At 43.1% G+C, this 18,847-nt stretch overlaps 1 protein-coding gene across 3 annotated transcripts in view; it reads right to left on the bottom strand.

Moving 5' to 3' along the window:
- Pip4k2a (phosphatidylinositol-5-phosphate 4-kinase type 2 alpha) overlaps positions 1-18,847 on the bottom strand; it is a 158,727-nt gene that overhangs the window by 83,944 nt on the left and 55,936 nt on the right. The window contains exon 1 of one of the 3 annotated variants that reach the window (XM_051205605.1): positions 6,069-6,121. The exons of the other annotated variants lie outside the window; for them this stretch is intronic. The gene's annotated coding sequence lies outside the window, so the exon portion shown is untranslated. Of the gene's footprint in view, positions 1-6,068; positions 6,122-18,847 lie in introns of those variants that run through there. 3 annotated transcript variants of the gene reach the window in all.

Below are 18,847 nucleotides of genomic sequence, written 5' to 3'. Positions count from 1 at the left end.
AATGAGTAATAGATGTTAAAATCACTAAGTAGATGTCTGATGAGAAGCAGGGTAGTGACAGGCAACTCTAGGAATATCTCAAGACACACAAGAGCAAAGGGAAGAATAATTTCACAATGGAGACAGCTGATGTCACCCTAACCAAGCCCTGTTGGTTATGTAAGATGTGGACATCTGTGTAGGAGTCCAGGGTGCTCTTCGCCTTCTTTTTGTTACACATTTATATGACTAAAGTTCTTTGACAGTGTAAAGTGAACATAAAGATCCCAGTGATATTTTCAATGTCCATCATTTGATTCTCTCCTTACTAATCTACACCATGTTTATCACAAATTCATTGGTCTGAAAGGTATCTGTGCCACAGAATGGGTATTACAATTAAGTGAAATATTTCAGGTCCCACTGGGTAAACCATCTCTCTCCTAGTCCATAAGCAGGAGCCATGGGACTCACCTGTAGGAACGATATCTTCTAAACATCTAGCTCAATATTAAATGAATAATTGTTGTGGAAAGTTTCCACCCCACCAGCCTTGTCCCATAACCCCTTCAGTCCCAAATAAACACACAGACACTATATTAATTATTAAACTGTTGGCTGATGACTGGGGCTTCTTATTGGCTAGCTCTGTCTTAATTATTAACCCATTTCTATCATCTATGTATTGCCACAAGGCCTCAGGATACCTGGTAATGCCCCGGCATGGTATTACTCCTCTGGCAGCATCGCAACTCTGTGCTGGGCTCACTTTGCCTTCTTTTCCTAGATTTCTCCTTGTCTCTTAGACCCCTGTCTTCCTGCCTCATTGGCCAAACAGTGTTTTATTCATTAACCAATAAGAGAAACATATTTACAGGAGGAAAACCCCATCGTCTCCTCTTTTCTGTCTAAATAAAAAGAAGGGTTTAACAAAACAGTCATCAAGTAAGAACTATAGTTACAATATTTAGTCTATTAACATTTAGCCTTGTGGCAATACACAGATGATAGAAATGGGTTAATAATTAAGACAGAGCTAGCCAATAAGAAGCCCCAGTCATCAGCCAACAGTTTAATAATTAACTAATCTTTTATCATAACTAATGAAATCATAACCATAACTATCTATCTTCAGCTTCATCAAAGCCACAGAAGGGTAATATATAAATTCTAGAATTGACAGAGACTTCTTGCTGCCTGGACATTCAAATTTCCTCCGTAATGTTGAAGCATTCACCTTCAGCCAATAGGCCACAGTATGTCTGGCAGACTTCTCAGTGAAGCAGGAAGTTTTAAACTGCCTGTATTGGCAATCTGTCACTCATTTTTCTCTGTGTTCTGCAGAAACTAACAGAGGAATCAAAAGCCCTACCCTTAAAGTAGCTAACCTGTCTGGGTGAAGCAATGGCCTATGACCTCTGAAACACTAGAAGCTCTAGAAAAGGTGGTCAGGAACAGCTAAATTATGGGCATATCGAAGAATTTACCAGCCCTGGGAATTCTCCTGTATTTTTTATTAAAAAAAAAAAATCTGGAAAATGGAGAATGCTTACAGACCTGAGAACTATCAATAAAGTAATTCAGTCAATGGGCTCTCTGTATCCTGGAAATAATAAACAAACCCTTACAGCTTGTTTTTAAGTAGAAATTATGAGGGGGAAATAGCCAAGCATGCCAGTACACACCTGTAATCCCATCACAGGAGTATGAAGCCAACCTAGGCTATGTCAGAAGTATGAGGCCTGCCACAGCAAACAAGTGAGACACCGTTTTAAAAACAGTGCACAGATACCAACGGGATCAGAGTGAAAACACTTTCTGCTGGGACAGTTCAGTGTTACACATTGTCATATATCCTCTGGTTTTCTCCTTGCAGCACTTTTCATGGTCAGCATCCACCCTTTCCAAAAACTGAATATAGCATTGCCACGACCTGCATTTTATCTAGGGCTCACTACACATCAGGTATCTGCTCACTGCTCCGCAGTCTCTCCTAAGTGGTCATTTTAACAAGCCAATGAAATAGGTTAAACTATTGCACACTGCAAGCTTGGGAAGGAGTGGGAAAGCCAGGATTTAGGGGCATCACAGCCTCTGTGCTGCAGCCCATCACTGTACCCCCAGAACATATACTTCATGTAACCTTAATTGTCCCCTAAATGTTGGTACTCCATCTGAAAATCCAGGTACATTAAGGGTTAGGGATTCTATATGAAATGCAGGGCTTGGGACATTGTACCTTTTAGCCATGGTGCTGGGAGGCCTCTTGTTTATATGCACATAAATAAAAGGGCATACATTTTACAAAGAATGAAAATCTTCTGGGCTACTTAAAGTAGCCAGAAGAAAGCTGCTTACGGGTGGATGGCAACCAGATAAAACCTAGACAAATCCTCTGCTCTTCATACCTAGCCTCCTAGTGTTAAAAACCAAGGCTTTTCCCAGTTGTAGATAAAGAGAGGTGACACAGTGGTCATGGTTAAGGATAGGGTACAACTTGCTGAAGGATCCTGAGGTGGCAAAGGGGACAGACAGTGTTTGTCCTTTAGCAGGGAGGAGGTATAGGCAGAAAGCAGAGGCGGAGGGACACTGAGAGCAAACCTTAGCAGAGGACACATCAGATACATGGTGGGGGCTAAGCCATTTATTTCCAGTGCTGGGAATGGAACTCAGGACCCTGCACATGCTAGCTACATTACCACTGTCCCCAGCTCTAGCTCTGCTGGGACAGGTTTACACTATGTAGCCAGGTGGGCCTTGAACTCAGGATCCTCTTGCTCCTGTCTCCTGAGGGCTAAGATGATGGATGCACACCACTACACTCCATTTTGGATTGCCACTCTCTTCTAAGTGAAGGTCTCAGAGTATAGCTCAGGCTGGCTTAGAACTCACTAAGTAGCCCAGGCTGGCTTTGAATTTGTCACAATCCTTCTGTCCCAGACCCCTCCCCCAACCCCAAGTGCTGGGGTTACAGAGCCAGGAGCCACTGTGCTTATTTTGAATTGTCATTCTTTAATTCTACATTCAAAAGCTGTTCACAGTATGCCCTAAAAACAGTTCCCAAAGAAAGCACCAAATAGTGAGACAAAGTGTGACTCCATCAGTGTAGCACTGTTTCCTCAAATCTCTGTTCCAGAATGGCAACAAGCAGGTAATGCAAGCGAGGGACCAAGGGGTCTGCACACAGCAGTCAGCCTAAGTCTTTGAAAGGCATCACAAGCAGAGCCTCAGGAGCAGGGGTGTCCAGGCTCAGTGCCTTAGGCTGCTGTGACATCCTACTTCTACAAGAGAATCAGCACAGGAACATGCCTGTCACTGCTGTCCACACTCCCTGAGCAGACACAGAATACATCTTTGCTGGTGTTTATTGAAAGAAAAATCTTGGTAAATCAAATTCAAATCACAATCATTGGACTTCCAGGCATGAATCTGTGATGCAAGGATGTGCACCTGGATGCCAACAGGGCCACGGAAGCCAGCCGAAATGGAGTGAGCCCACCTGCAAGACGTCTGTCCAGAAAAGACGGCTGGGACAGAGAGGTCAGCCAAGGGGTATGGGGAAGCTTTGTCTGCTTCCATTTGTACCATTAGCAACTGTAAAGCGCCAAGTGTTCACCTTTTGCTCTGGGAACCTGTAAAGTGTATCATAGGGACATCATATCACCTGCCTTTCCTGCAGTGCATCTTGCTTACTTCTAAGTTGTTTCGTCTAGTGGCTGCAGATCTGGGACAACACTGAGGTATTTGCTGACAGTATTGCTTAAACAACTTAGGGCTCTGTGTCTTTTTGTTTTTTTGTTTTCTGCTATACCCTGCATATGTCACTGCCCCCATATTTACTTTGCTTATTACAATGAAACAGCATCTTTCAAAGATATCATTTGTTTGTTTTATTTACTTGTGTGGGTGTTTATGCATGAACAGGCATGAGGGTGTTCCTTCCCAAGGTGTTCCCTCTCTCAAGTAGAAATGAAAGCTGTCTTATGAACTTTTAACTTTTTAATCATTCAGGACACACAAACATTACATTTCACCCAGAACTTATTAATCTGTTGGGAAAATACTGAAAAAAGCCTGTCATAACTGTCAAGTATGCAACCTCAAACCCTGACAGGTTTGTATGCTCATCCAAAATTCCAAAGTCGAGCAATCCCAGCCCTTCCTTGGCAGATAATTATGGCTTATTTGCTTGTTAGTTTGTGTTGGTTTCAGACAGAGCACCATCATGTAGCCTAGGATAACCTAGTACTCTTCATATTCCAGCTTCGACTACAAATGTGAGTCCCCACACTGATTAATAACTGCTCTGTGACTGGGATTGTAAAGGTATAATCTATGTTCCCTGTGTTTACAGAGGTATGTCATAAGGAGAAACTAAGATGGAAGATGGCAGGGGGCGGTCTTAACAAAGTGACAGAAACAGTCAGACGCACAGAGGAAGGGAAAAGGCAGTTGCTTACTTCTGTGTTTGTCTGAGCAGGGGCTGTTGGAAGAGACAGTGAAGAAGGAGGAGGACTTGGGTGAGGGAACACACTACTGAGCACGGGAAGTGAATGACTTCACGGATCATACTGATGAGCAGCAAGTACCTGGAGCCGGGGCTTAGAGGTGGCCATGAGATGAGGAGCTTCCCGGAGTCAACTTAGTGTGTGCAACAGAATGAGGTGGAGAACGAAAGCTGAGTTCCAGGGTTACTGAGCTGGCACAGGACACGGGGGAGGGGCAGACAGGGAATAGGGAAAAGGGAGCGGCGACCAGAATGTTTAAGGGTTTTAGCTTGGACACAGAACAGGAAGCTTTGCTAAAACAGGAGAGAAACTAATGTGGAGCATGTACACGACTCATTATTTTGGAGTGTGCATAGACACATTCTGAGATGTCTATCAGTTACAAATGTGATTTTGCAACTAGAAATAGCTGGAAGTAATCTACAAACTGATCTTAGTTCAGCTCCAGGAAGAACCATGTTCAAGGAACTGATAATGTCACAAAGGGATTCAGAGTCTACAGAGCACCATGTTTGGCTGGAACGGGACAGAGGATGTGGCAAAGAACAATGGTAGGGTTTCTCTGGGAAAGAACCAGGGGCTAATGGGGATAGCTCCCTTCCAGCCATGCTGAGGGACTATAGTGACCTCCTACTACCACCATTTACTTTGTGTCCCTTATTTCATTGTAGTTACACAGATTCTGTTACACAAGGGCTGCAATTTTCAAAGTAGACCAGGGTACACAAACACTTGACTTCAAGTCTCAAGGATAGACTTCCAGAATCCAAGTTAAGGGTCTAAATTTAGCCAACCCCGTATTAGTAGTTTCTAAGGAATGACAGTACCACCAGCATGGACTCTGCTCTCTACTGAGAAGTTTGCTCCAGCCAGTGAGACATCACCAGGAGAGGCCCACGTACAAGTGCCTAGACTTGGTCTTCCACAGTGCTTGTGGCTGCCCCGGCTAAGTGAGCACCTGAACTGTTAAGATGAGGAAGGGAACATGGTAATTCATCCACACCCTAGTGTCCACAGGTGGCTACAAGTTGGATGAGACCAGACCTGTCAGCCAACAGAGTGGCATTTTGAAGGTACAAAGACATTAGTACAATCAGCCATGTAGCAATCAGTACAGGGTATTTTAAAGATGGTAGCAGAGTATGTATTTATAAGAAGGCCAGGAAGATTAAAGAGACAGTTATATAGGACACAAGTAACTGGAGAGATGGTTTATTGATTAAGAGCACTAGCTGTTCTTCCAGAGGACCTAGGTTAGGTTCCCAGCACTCTGGTCTTACTGGGTACCAGGCACACAGACACACACACCATACCACACTAAAACAAACAAAAAAATGTTAAAATAGGAGGGGGACCTGCTGAAAATAAGACATACAGAAGTAATTAGAAAGAGAAGAGAGACAGTTATGATTTTTTTAATGACCAGAATATCTTATGGATATGTATGAAATTATCAAAGAATGAGTGAATAAATAAGTAAAGTAGATAAAATAAATATAATTTAAGAGCAGCAAGAACCTTGGGATGCCCAAAAGATAGAAATGAAAGAGTAGCTCATTCTTTAGGTAGCACACGACTTACTTTTGCTATCTACACCAGAATCCAGACCTGATGGACGCCACACAGTCCAGGGTGCTCGGGGACTGACTACGCAGATCTCTTCACAGCCAAGCACTCTGCATCACTTGGGCTTCACAGGCTCTGCCAACAGCAGCTGTCTTTAAGGAGCCAGCCTTCCCCATGGCCTGGCACGCGGAGGCTATGTGGTCTTCCCACCTTTGTGCACTGGGGCTCCATGGTCAGGTGCACTCACCCGGGCAGCGAAGCAGCTGAGAACACAGTGATCTGCCCCCAATGACGCAGAACCAGTCATGCTTGCCCCAACTACTGCCAAGATGGCCTGGCTCATAGGATGCCTTGTTGGAGGCCCACAGCTGTAGGACGGGCAAAGTGCACAGCTCTCAGTGTACACAGCCAGGCTCCCATGGGTGTACTTTCAAACACATGTTTTCTAAGCCACAGAGTAAACCTGAAGGATTTATTTGAAGGGATAATTTGAAAATTATTCTGTAAATGAGCTCTAAATGAAAATCATCTCTGCAAAGTTTGCCCCTTTGGAGGTCCTGCATCTTTCAGTTCATCAGTTACTGACATCACCCCATTTCCTGAGCAGTCCCCTGGAAGCTGGACTGTGGAGCACCCTGCAGTGATGATCCCCATCAGCTGGCTGGGAGGCTGTGTCTTATAGAACAGTTGGAATGGTGAAGCAGGCTTCATCTTCCTGGTTGGGTACTTGCTTAGCACGGATGTAATTAAAGCAGAAAAGTGTTTGCTTTTGATTTGAAAACATCCTATAGCATATAAAGTTGGAATTAGGGACATTGAAAGTGCATTGTAGGAAATGAACTCCACCCATCTTGACCACATTGCCCCTTTGCTTTGAACAATCTCTTGTTTATGTAAGTCTCCTTATTACATGTCTCTATACATATGGCCATATGCTTTGCTTAATTGGACGTAACTTTATAGCTTCTCTCAGTACTCTTAGGCTCCCCCTTCTTGCCTTTCTGTCTTCAATTATTCTTAAAGTATGTCTTTACGTATTCCCACTTCAGTATGAAAACAAAAGGGCGTGAAGAATCTGGTAGAACTAACTCATATCCCCCAGTTTCTCTTGATTCCAGCTAACACTTTTCAAAGGAAATATTCAAATAAAAATGCTACTACAGTTCTGCTAGGAAGCAAACATGAGGTTCTGTTTGGTTTTTTTGTTTGTTTGTTTGCTTTGTTTTGTTTTTTGTTTTTAAGACAGCATTTCTCAATAGCTTTGGAGCCTGTTCTGGAACTCGCTCTGTAGAGCAGGCTGGCCTTGAACTCACAGAGATCTGTCTGCCTCTGCCTCCCAACTGGTACCAAGAGAGAAAGCTTCTCTTTCTCTTTTTAAAGCTGTGCATATTCTCAACTTGCTCCACCCACAACCAGGTCAAATGACTGGGAGATGAAGAAAAGGGTGGATAATGCACGAATGGCAACTGGTAAGAAAAGATCAGGCACAATTCACAGTATTTCCAACTCTAGAATTTCACTGAAATTAGAGTTATCTAATTTTCCTAAGAGAACCCCCTAAAAGGAATAGCCATTAGTGGGAACAAATTCAGTTATACAGAAGAGATAAATTCTGGCATTTCACAGTGCAACTGTACACTAGGGTAAATAATTTATCTTTCAAAAAAGCTAAAAGAGGACTTTAAGTGTTCTTATTGCAGAGAAACAAGTATTTGAGGTGATAGACATACTAATTACCCCGAGTTGATCATTCCACAAAGTATACATGTATCAAAATAGCACTTAAATATACAATTACAATTTTCCAATTTTAAAAAATCCATAGAAACCCCTATGGTTATTTATTATAACAAATAAAAAGAGCCATAGATTACAACTGAATGTAGTAGTGTGTGTGTGTGAACATTTTAAAGATAGGATCTCACTATTCTAAAGACAGGATCTCACTACATAGCCCTGGCTGGCCTGGAATTTGCTATGTAGACCAGGTTAGCCTTGAATTCTGAAATCCACCTACCCCTGCCTCCCAAGTGCTTTGATTAAATGTGTTTGCAAACAGGTGTGGCCTGAATTTTGTTGTTGTTGTTGTTTAATGATCTCTCTTCTTCAATAAGCATGTGTGGATGTTAATAAGCACCAACAAAACAAAGACATATTTAATTCATAGAAGCAGGAACAATCAAGGTCATACAATGTCTTTGTCAACACAAATTCGCAGTCCCTGCTTCAGAACACTTGAAGAAGATCATTATGCCAAATTTCATTCAATATTCAGCTGTAGTTTAATTTCCAAACTTAATTAAAACTGGCAGTTTTACTAAGAGGAATCAAATTTCAACGAGCCAGTCATTGTTGTCTTTATTTTTCCCCCTTTTTTGAAAGTAAGCAAAAGAATTGTCAGCAAAGGATTAAGAGAGCTCCAGTTAGAATTTAAAGCCATGAGTTAAGCAGGTATTTTACACAATCTTTCACAAGAAGCTTGCTGGATTTCTCAAATTTCATAGAAAACTGAAAGCATTTGACTAACTTAATAGGGACTCACAATAGGATGATGATAGTACTGCATCCTGGGAAGTTTTCTCCCTGGTAGCACCAGGCAAGTTACCACCCACAAACCTTGGGGACAATCAAGTGCTCTCTGTAACGATGGACGGAAGAGTGCTTCCCAGTGAAGGGCTGGATGGGGCTAACTAGGACTTCTGTAGAGGGCTGGGTTTGTTAGCTGACACCAGGTCTTGTTCTTTCGAGCAAGGCATTGAAGGGTAAAAGGTGCATGATTGGCCTGCAGTTGGGGCAGGAACGCTGGCTGGCTGGGACCCACTGCCCCACAAAGGACCCGAGAGTGGATAATGCTGATGTTACATAATAAAGCAGCTCATCCAGTGACCCGTGTAGAGCCTCAGGGACTGCCATCCTCCTCGTGGAGTTCTGCTGAGAGAGACAGTGATGGGCACATCCTAATAATATTCAGCCTTCTCCCTAGATCCAATCAATCAATCAATAAATAAATAAAGCTCCCTCTCAGCCTGGGAAAATGGGTTCTAGACTCCATGACTGACACAAAGTTGCTTAGGCACACCTTGGTTTTGTATTCCCTAATGCAAAGGGGAAAGGATGCAACAGAGAGAGGTTGCTGCAGTTGGATTAAAGCAAAGAGTGTTAATATTTTTCTTCTAAATACACAGTAAGAATGTGGTGGCTCATTTCCTAGGGGGAAATTACCAAACCAAAAAGCAATCAGCAGCATTAAGTGGCATGAGAGAGATTCAGAGAAGATCAGCCAGTTTTACTCAAGTGCTGGCCTTATCACTCTGCTGTGTGGCTGCAGGGTCCTTACATAAACCACCATACACAACACTGTACATGTATCCTATCTGATGGTATATGATGCTGCACACAGACACAGCGTCTGGACTTGGAGGGGCTGCTGGAGACCATCCACCGAACTCCTTGCTTTATGAAACGAGCTAGGTCTGAGGTCATGCATGGTAGAGATGGGGGAGACGGCATAGATTCCTCCAGAAGGCTCCGCTTCTACCCACAGAAGGGTGTGAACTGTGAAGGGATGCTGAGCTGACCAAGGCCACTGTCATGACAAAGAATCTGTCTCAGAAAACATATCCTCAGTGACCCTGTGACCACAGCAAAGTGATGACGGACAGAACGTGTACTCTGTTTAAAAGATTTTCTGGTTACTTAATATATACTCAATCTTCTCTTTGGAATGCTCAGCCTGCCTCATGTATCCTACCCTTCTCAATTCCCAGATCTATCTGGTTCTCACCAGAGCAATAACTCTATGGCCACGACCCTGCTTCTCAGCCAGCACAGTTCCTCATTCCCCCGCCACAAAATGCACAGAGCATGACCGAGCAAGACCTGGGCAGGTTTACTGAGTCCTTTTTCTCAACTTCTGAGCTGGAGACCGCCCTCCCAGCCTGGCCCCATCAGGCAGAGCAGAGACACAAAGGCAGAAGTAGACTGTTCAGTCTGGTTTGTAGGACACAGGAGGCAGAGGGAAAGGTACTGACCAGTGTCACCTCCCAAGCTGGCTGCACCGCAGCTTCAGCCTCATCCTGGGCTGTGGGACCATCCCTAGGTCCTGCAGAGAAACTCTCCTTTCTGCCTAGCTCATCTGGGTTTCTGTCATTCACAAACCTCTAGGTTTTTACTCCATTTTGTTTTGCAGATATTTAACATCTAAGCAAAGAAAACTATACTAATAAAAGGCATGGAAGCTGACAAAAATCAAGCTCATCACTCAAAATATAACCAAGCACACATTTTACTAAAGTAAATAGTACGAAGTAATTTGACCTTGTGAAACTTGAGAAGTAGTAAATGTGTAATGTTACATTCTCAAAGGACATGCGTTTAAAATAGGCTTCCACAGGAAAGGTGGAGGCAGGACATTTGTGGGTTCAAGGCTAGCCTTGGCTACCTAGAGACCAAAAATAAATAGAGTCTCAAAAATAAAAATAAGTAGAAAATAGTAATTCAGTGGAAGTACCTAGAACTTGATTAGACCAGTGAAAATTCTATGGTATGATTCACAGGAGGACATTGCTCTTGTTCATTAAAACTCTAATAACCTTCACATTTTCCTAGGTCCTTTTGTATTTTTGCAATTATCAGTGCCCATTCTTTCATGTGACTTTAATGTCTTCTAATTACATTTTGAGTCTGTTTCTTCTTGTGCCACTGCTAGTCCCGAGGTTATCTGCCTCTTTTATTAAGCTACAAAGTAACTGCTACCACCTGGGGTGAAGAAATGAAAATGCGTTCTTTTACCAGAGGAGAGACTCCCCTGGCTGGAACAGAGCCAAAACAAGGAGGCTGGGACTCCAGACCTCTAGTTTTCCTACCTCAAGTCCCAGGCTACCACTTTCCACCTCCTCTTTGTCCATCTCTCAAGTATAAACAGCCTAGCCCAGGGACTACACAAATCAATAAAGTCATCTACAGTTGCTTCCATGTTACCTTTGTCTACATTCTACCTATACACACAGAGGTAAGCATCACATACAGGAGTCATGACCAAAACATTTACTGTCTGTCTCTTGATGACAAAGACTGACTCATGACTCTATCTCAAGAAAAGAATGCATCAAAGACCCTTGTTTACTTCATGTAAGAAGCTCAGTGGCTAGTCACACTTAAGAAGCCTGGAAGAGGTCCTAAGCTAGGGGTGGGTTTGGTGGCACAGGTCCATGAACCAGCACTGGGAGATAAGAGGATAGCAGCAAGTTTGAAACTGGTCCTCATATGTCAGACAGGGCTGCATGGTGAGACCCTGAATCAAAAGAAATGGGAGAGTAGAGAGGATGGACCTAGACTGGAGCTATCAAACCATCAATGTTTTATAAATGAGAAAAAATCCACTACACCGACCAACTTAGTAGTCCTGTGAATGTGTAATGACTCCCTGCTAACTGCAGAATAAAAACAATTGCTTCTTTCAATTTGAAACTCCAAATCTACAAGACAGCAAACTCCAGGCAGCCTTCCCCCCCCACACACCCCCAGAGCTTAGGGATTAATTTTCCTGGGATATACAAGGAGAAAATAGGACCATAAACTTTGCTGTGGGTCACAAGTAGAAAATGTCTTGGAACAATGAACCCATCTGCTGTAGTGTTAAAATGTAACCAACCCAGGCAAAGTGAGGAGTCTGGAGGGTCACAGGAAAAGAGGCGTACTCTAGCCAGCATGTTGCACTCTGGTAATGAATATTCTCCCAGCAAGTCCCCAAATGTGTCCAGAAACAAACCAAAAGAACAGAAGGGATGATTGAGCCTTCCACTGACTTCTGTCTATATTCTCATCAAACAGAATTCAGACGCTCCTCCACTGAGGGCTCGCTCCTCTTTCATCTCATGAAAACGGCTTGCCAACATCTCCAGGGCCTCCTTTTGCATCCTGTCTAGTCATCTCACTCTCTTCTCCAACGTGACAGATTTCAGTCTACACGCTTCATTCCACAGACAACCATCCTGAGAGGAAGCCAAATGGCTTGCATGGCTTAAAATCAAGCCTACCGTCACTTCTGGAATGTACTGTATGTCAGAGTGAAAGCTGAAATACCTGTGCCACACTGTAAGTGGCAAGAAGCCAGGGTGTCTCAGGAACAGGGAGGGTGCTCCAAGGGGACTCTACGGAGTCCCACCTGTAGTGTAATATAGTTAGGTGTGACCCAGTTTTAACCAGTCACCAGAGACATGGAGGGGCTACCTAGGTCATTTCTGAGGTGGGAGAGCTGAGATACTTCCTCCTTCCATCACCATCTTGGATGTGGGTAGAGCAGGTAAGGCTGGACTTTTCTAACAGAAAAGAATCAGCAGAGAGGAAAAGCAGCAAATTGACCAGACTGTCACCTGGATGACCAAGGGGCATTTTTCTCAGAAAAGTAAACCAAGTATTTATTACAGACATTACAAAGACTGCCAAACAAGAAGCTTAGAGAGGCTGGGAAGAGCAGGGTGGGGAAAAAAGAATGCCTCATCACGTTATTACATAAATATATATTGTATATTATTATTTTATGGAGAAAAGGAGCGGGGAAGGGAGGAGCTGGAAAGCATGAGTGAGAAGGAGGGATGGGAAATTTTCAGTGGCACAGCGTGGTGCAGGTGAGTAAGATTCTAAGTCATTCCAGATAATTCCATATCTAAATGGTAATGTGTGTTTCCTGCTCCGTGTTAAAGTAAACATGCCATTACTTCACGAAAAGCTACAGGGACGGGGTAGAAGCACAAACACAGATAAGAAAATGAAAGGCAAAGGAGGGGTTGGGAGTTGGAGATGACACGGCCTCCTACCTGAAAGCCTGTCTGACACCCATCTCATCTAGCACTGTGAAGGACAGCAACAGAAGGGAAAGCCAGTGCGGACACGGCCCACATTCAACAAAGAAAGATGGCTTGTGTGACAGTTGTCTCAGAATACTTCTTCCCATGACCACGTATCTCTTTTGGTCTCGCGTATCAAGAGACCCATCCCTAACAGATCATAGGAGATGGTGGGGATTCTTCTGCTCATCAGGTCCATGGAGGGAGCTTGAAGTGAAGCAATCAGTAGGTGACCCCATGAAAACATGAACTCAAGTGAACATGACAACCCGCTGGAGTTTTACTCAACAGCACTGCCAAGATGTTGCGGGAGAATCCTGTTGTGGGTTATCTGTATTCTGTGTGAAGATATATTGCTGTGATTGGTTTAATCAAGAGGTGAATAGCCAATAACTAGGCAGGAGGTATAGGCAGGACTTCCAGGCAGAGAAAGGAAGTAGGAGATAATCAAGGCACAGGAGAGACGCCAATAAGAACAGAATGAAAGAAAGGTAAAATGCCACATGGTAAAGTGTAGATTAACAGAAATGGGGTTAATTTAAGTTGTAAGAGCTAATTAGGAACAAGACTAGGCCACAGGCCCAGCTTTTGTAATTAATAATAAGTCTTACTGTCATTATTTGGGAGCTGGCTTGTGGGACAGAGAAAGACTTGCTACAGAATCCAGCATCAGGCCTGGAAGCAGAAGGCTAAGAAAAGGCAAATGAATAGCACATGTGAAAAGAAGAGTGATATTCCAGGATAAACATGTAGGAAATTAAAACTCCAAGGACAACACCTCAGGCACTTTTCTCTTACTAAAGACCCACCCTTATACCCGTCCAGCATCCTGCCCCAACTCTTCACATCCCTCAAGACTGTTCAGATTTGATTTCCTTCATCCTCAAAGCCTTCCCGGAAAAGTGCGGTCCTGCCTGATCTTCCTGCTTGCGCTCCCTCCACATTTATAGCACGTGACTCGGGGCTTATCTACAGTAAGTTCTCCACTCTCTTCTACAAGATTGCATCTTGATAGACGAGTAAAAAAAAAGTCAAATGCCTAACAATGAATGATATTAAGCATAGAAAATACTTAAAGAACAACAACAACAAAATCCTAAGAATTAAAAACATAGGAGAGACAGTTAATTCCTTAATTCTGCATGCTGTAGGCATTCTGCTGATAATGTTAACTGGCATTACACAGGCCAGGCTATTGCCCTCCCAAAGAAGAGCCCCACAAAAGAGGTTTTCCCCCATGGGACAGCTTCTTTTCATTATTCCCCTTATTCCAACTTTTATGAGTTTCTTTGAAAGTATTTAACCACACGTTCTAGATAATAAGCATTTTATCTGTTCCCAGCATTTTCACTCACAATGAAAAATGGTCACGAATATGTGACTGTCCCCTGTTATTTCACACATATCTTTGATTTTTACGGAAGAAACCCAACACATGTGATCTTTACTTAAGCAGTTTCTCTCCAGGAAGCACAGAAAGCAGATTAAGCACAATCAAATATAAAACCTCCCCCTGCTCTTGTGGTCTGCAAGAGGCACATTTTCTTCACATGCTCCCAGGCAACAAGTATAATTGAATGTAGCTATTTAAAACACACTCCAAGCCTAATGAGCAAGAAGTGGCCTTGCCAGGCCACAATGTCTTTGAGGGATCAATTTGGCCAATAAAGGCTGGAGACTACACACGTTCTTCAAACAGGAAGAAAGCAATTCAATGGGTTATCTGTGATCATCAGAACTCGCCTGAAGATTGCCACATGCCCAGGCCCAGCAAGCACACTCCACATACCAGCAGCTTAACCTTCAAGACTCAGTTTTCTGCTTTCATGCAAAATATTATTTTTATAAGTCAAATGGTCCTAATAAGATAATTAATTAACTAGACCATGGTAATATGTTCATTTGTAGCTCTAATTGGAGTTTAGCTGTCTGTCATCTAATTTATCAGAATAAATAAAAAATTTCACTAAAGCCTTTTGTTGTTGCACAATACATTTGTTTAATGGCTTCTCTGGAAGGCCGTGCCAAATTCTAAGTGTTCCGTCATGCATTTATTTACCAGTTATCAGGCAACTTATGAATAATTTAACATTTTCCAGTATTCCTTTATCAGATGGGTCTATAAATGTCTAAAAGACTTTCTTGTTGAACTGTATTTTTCTCACTCAAAAAAACAAAACAAAACAAAACAACAAAACAAAAAACAAAAACCAACGTGTCTTATTGTTTAGAGTTTACCTTCTGACTTTTAGTTTTGTTGAAAGCAGGTTTCACTGTGTAGCACAGGCAGCTCTCAAACTTCTGATGCTCTTATCTCAGCCTGGTCACCACTGGGCCGGCAGATGCACCTCCCTTTGTGGCTTTAGAGTTCCCATTCTTAGGCTATTAACTCAGCTGCCGCATGAATTTCCTTCTACACAAAAGGGCAGAGGTTGAAGTTACTGCTGGATTTGTGGGAAAATACTGTGGGACAAAATCCACAGTTGCCACTGCTTTTCCAGGGAAGTGCCACCCTGAAGTAAAGACAGAGGAGGTGGCCAGAGATATCTGAGGGTGTACGAGCCCCATGCTTTAGTTCTTAGTGAAGGGACTAGAGAGGGTTATGCGCACATAGGAGGAGGCAGGAGGCAAAAGAACTCACGGTTAACTGGACAGTACAGCACACTGGCTTACTTTCACGTATGCTATACAGCTGCAGCGACAGCCACAGAATCAACCCTACAGGAGGAACAGCCATGGCCACAGCAATTCCCTCAGTGAGTGAAGTCCATGTACAGGGGTCAACCTGGAAAGATGCTCGAGTCATTTCACTCTTCAGCCCATAACATCAGCCTAGGCCATGTTTGTTTCTATTTTCCCTATGGCCATTCATATCACCTTCCCCACCCATAATCTAGTCACAGGAGGTCCTTCCCAGCTTGAGGTGGATAGCTTAGTCTGTTCAAGACTTACCTGTACCCTCTTTACTGACCTTCTCTAAATTCCTTGGAAACAGAAATGAAGTTTGGGCCATTCATGGGGTTGGTTCAATAAACACTATACTAAGTCCATACATGGCCAGACTATGTCCCAAACCTATCTAGACTAGTCAATCCTCCAGCACAGATGACACTCCCTGATTCCCAAGCCTTCACGGACTTCTTAGACACAGGTGACCTGACAATCCATCACAGGAATTTATAGGTGGCTGTAAATGCCTTACTACCACACCACTCTTTTCCAACTCCCGTTTCCTTAATTATAAAACAGAATATCTGTACTTCGTATCTTGCCACAGAACATTAGAGCATACTGCTCTAATATTATGTAACCAAGAGGACAGATTCCTTCCCAGTGTTGCTGTTTATTAACAAGGAGGGTTTCTGATCTCAAACACTCTCTCTTTTAAGTATCATTTGTGCATCAACACAGTACAGTTCTAATCTTTAAAAATAGTTCTGTATGCATCTGTGGTGGGTGTGTGTATATGTTGTTCATGTGTGCGAGCACATGTCTGCACACACACGTGGAAGCCTGAGACTCAAGGCAGGAGGTTTTCCTTCATAGATTCTGTTTTCTATAACTGAACTCAGAGTAATACAGGGCTCATTATGTGTTTACCAGCCAGCCATTAATATTCATGAGCGCAGAAGCTACACATGACCATTCTCATCTATTCCCTGCTGTCATTGTCTTCTAGTGCTGAACCATGCCACTCTGGGGGCTATTTCTGCAAAGTAATGTCTATGTGGTGATAGACAGTGAGGCTATAGTAACCCTAAGAATGAGTGAAATTGGAAGGTTTAAGTATCTATGATTAAAAAAGAAAATCACAGAGCATACTATTTCAAAAGTTGATAGTAATAGTTACTTTGGTAACAGCCAATGGGTATTAAAAGCATGGAAAAGCCAAGCTCCATCTCTCTGCCCAATGAACTCAGTCACCACTCAGATGACACTGTGTGCGGTCAGAGAAGTGGGAAATGATATTTACCCAGTGAACACTATTTCAAAAGAAAATCCCAATTGAAAAACATGTTCCAGCAAGGGCCATCCCCAGGGGTGTCAATCATATGGTAAATGAAGCTCAGGGCCATATCCATGGACAAGTCTGTTTGCCTGGATAGATAAGAAGGAATGTGTGGAAAATGAGGAAAGACTCAGACATTGTGTGGTGTGTGTGTGTGTGTGTGTGTGTGTGTGTGTGTGTGTGTGTGTGAATGAAGGAGGTCAAAAGGTTAAACTTTCCATCCCAAGGGAAGCCATTTCCTTCCCATGCTCCCAGACCTCTTCTGAAAACACCTTAATCCCACGGCTACAGTGATGAGAACATTTGTTCTTGAGTGCCTGTTCTCTCAGTAAGTTCCTCGGCAACAACAGGCTGTCTTGTCACTTCTTAATTTCTCTCTTGCATTCAACGCCACAGATACAAATGTCCATGCGCAGTGTGAGGAACGAAAAAGAACACAACAGGGCCCTTCCTCTCACAGTCCATTGGGTCACAGCACTCCTGTGCTGATCCTGCCCCCAGATAGTGCGTCGGGATTTTCACCTGGACTCACTTTTTGTTGGTTTGTTATTTTGGGTGTTTGGGTTTGAGATGCAGTCTCACTACTGTGCCAGGGCTGGGTTAGAATTTGTGGCCCCAGTCACTGTCCTTGTACCAGTCTCCCAAGTGCTGTGACTACCAGTAAGCCCCCACAGCACTGGGCTCACCTGCATTCTCAACCTTAGAGAAGCCTTCGTAGAGCCTGTGTATTGAATGACTGTCCATCTGTGGATCAGAATTCACGTGAAGAGGAAACAGCTGCCATTTCCAAGGTGCCTGCGCATCTCTGCAAACAGCCACTGGTTTCTGGGAGAGTACAGTGGTCCCACCTGCTGCCCAGCCCTTGATGTAATAAGCAGAAAGGGAAGCCCCAGAGTGAGGGGTTCTGGAATGGTAAATGATTTTGCTGGGCACAGATGCCCAAGGCCATTAATAATTCCAAGTTAATTGTGAAAAACAGATGTTATAGTAAAGTTTTCAAGAAAATTGAATCACATAATTATTTCCAGAAATGCTATGAAAATGTTCCTGGAGGATAAATGACTTTATTTCCTTGGGGCTGGTCGGTCAGTCACTCAGCCCTTACTGAACTTCATCCTGGGAGAAGATTAATTCTTAAGAAAATGGAAAACACAGCTCTTACTTTCCAAGAATGTACTTGGAAAGGAGAAAGGAATATGCCAACACAGACTGGAAGCAGACAAATGATCCAACTTACAAGGCACGAAGAGCCTAAAATGAGACTCCTTAAAAACAGCTGTGAAAGACTTCTCAACATAGGACACGACTAAAGGATTTTATTATACTTATTATTTATTTCTGTTTCAGACAAGGTTTCACTAAGTAGCTCAGGCTGGCCTGGAAGTCAAAAATCTGCCTGACTCTGATGTGAAATATTCCTTTATACTATGTGAAGATATTTCACTGTGATTGGGTCAATAAAAAGCTAAGCAGTCAATAGCTAAGCAAAGAGAATGCTGGGAAGAAGGGCAGGATTATAAGGAGTTGCCAGTCACACAAGGAGGAAGCAGGAAAGCAATGTGGGCAGAGCAAAGGTAACAAAGCCATGAGCAAGAAAGTAAATTGATAGAAACGGGTTTTTAAATTTAAGTTGTAAGAGCTAGTTAGAAACAAGCCTAAACTATTGGCCGAGCTTTCATAATTAATAAGAAGTCTCCATGTGGTTATTTGGGAGCTGGCAGGTGGGACAGAAGTCTCCTTTGTAATGAAAAAGCAGCAGGAATGAAGGTTGCTAACTAGACTGCACAGAACTAGTGAGTTGTCTTTAAGAAGTACAGTCTTCAAGCTTCTTCAGGGTAGTTATGCATGTAATTTCCAGCAAAGATGTGGCCTTCCTGCTGGCTCTGGCCAACCCTTCCCTCAGGAGTGAGGCAGTAAGGGCCATATTCCAGGGCAGA

Source organism: Phodopus roborovskii, unplaced genomic scaffold, assembly GCF_943737965.1.
Source record: "Phodopus roborovskii unplaced genomic scaffold, PHOROB, whole genome shotgun sequence".
Lineage (NCBI taxonomy): Eukaryota > Metazoa > Chordata > Mammalia > Rodentia > Cricetidae > Phodopus > Phodopus roborovskii.
This window is presented reverse-complemented; position numbering and strand designations above follow the sequence as displayed.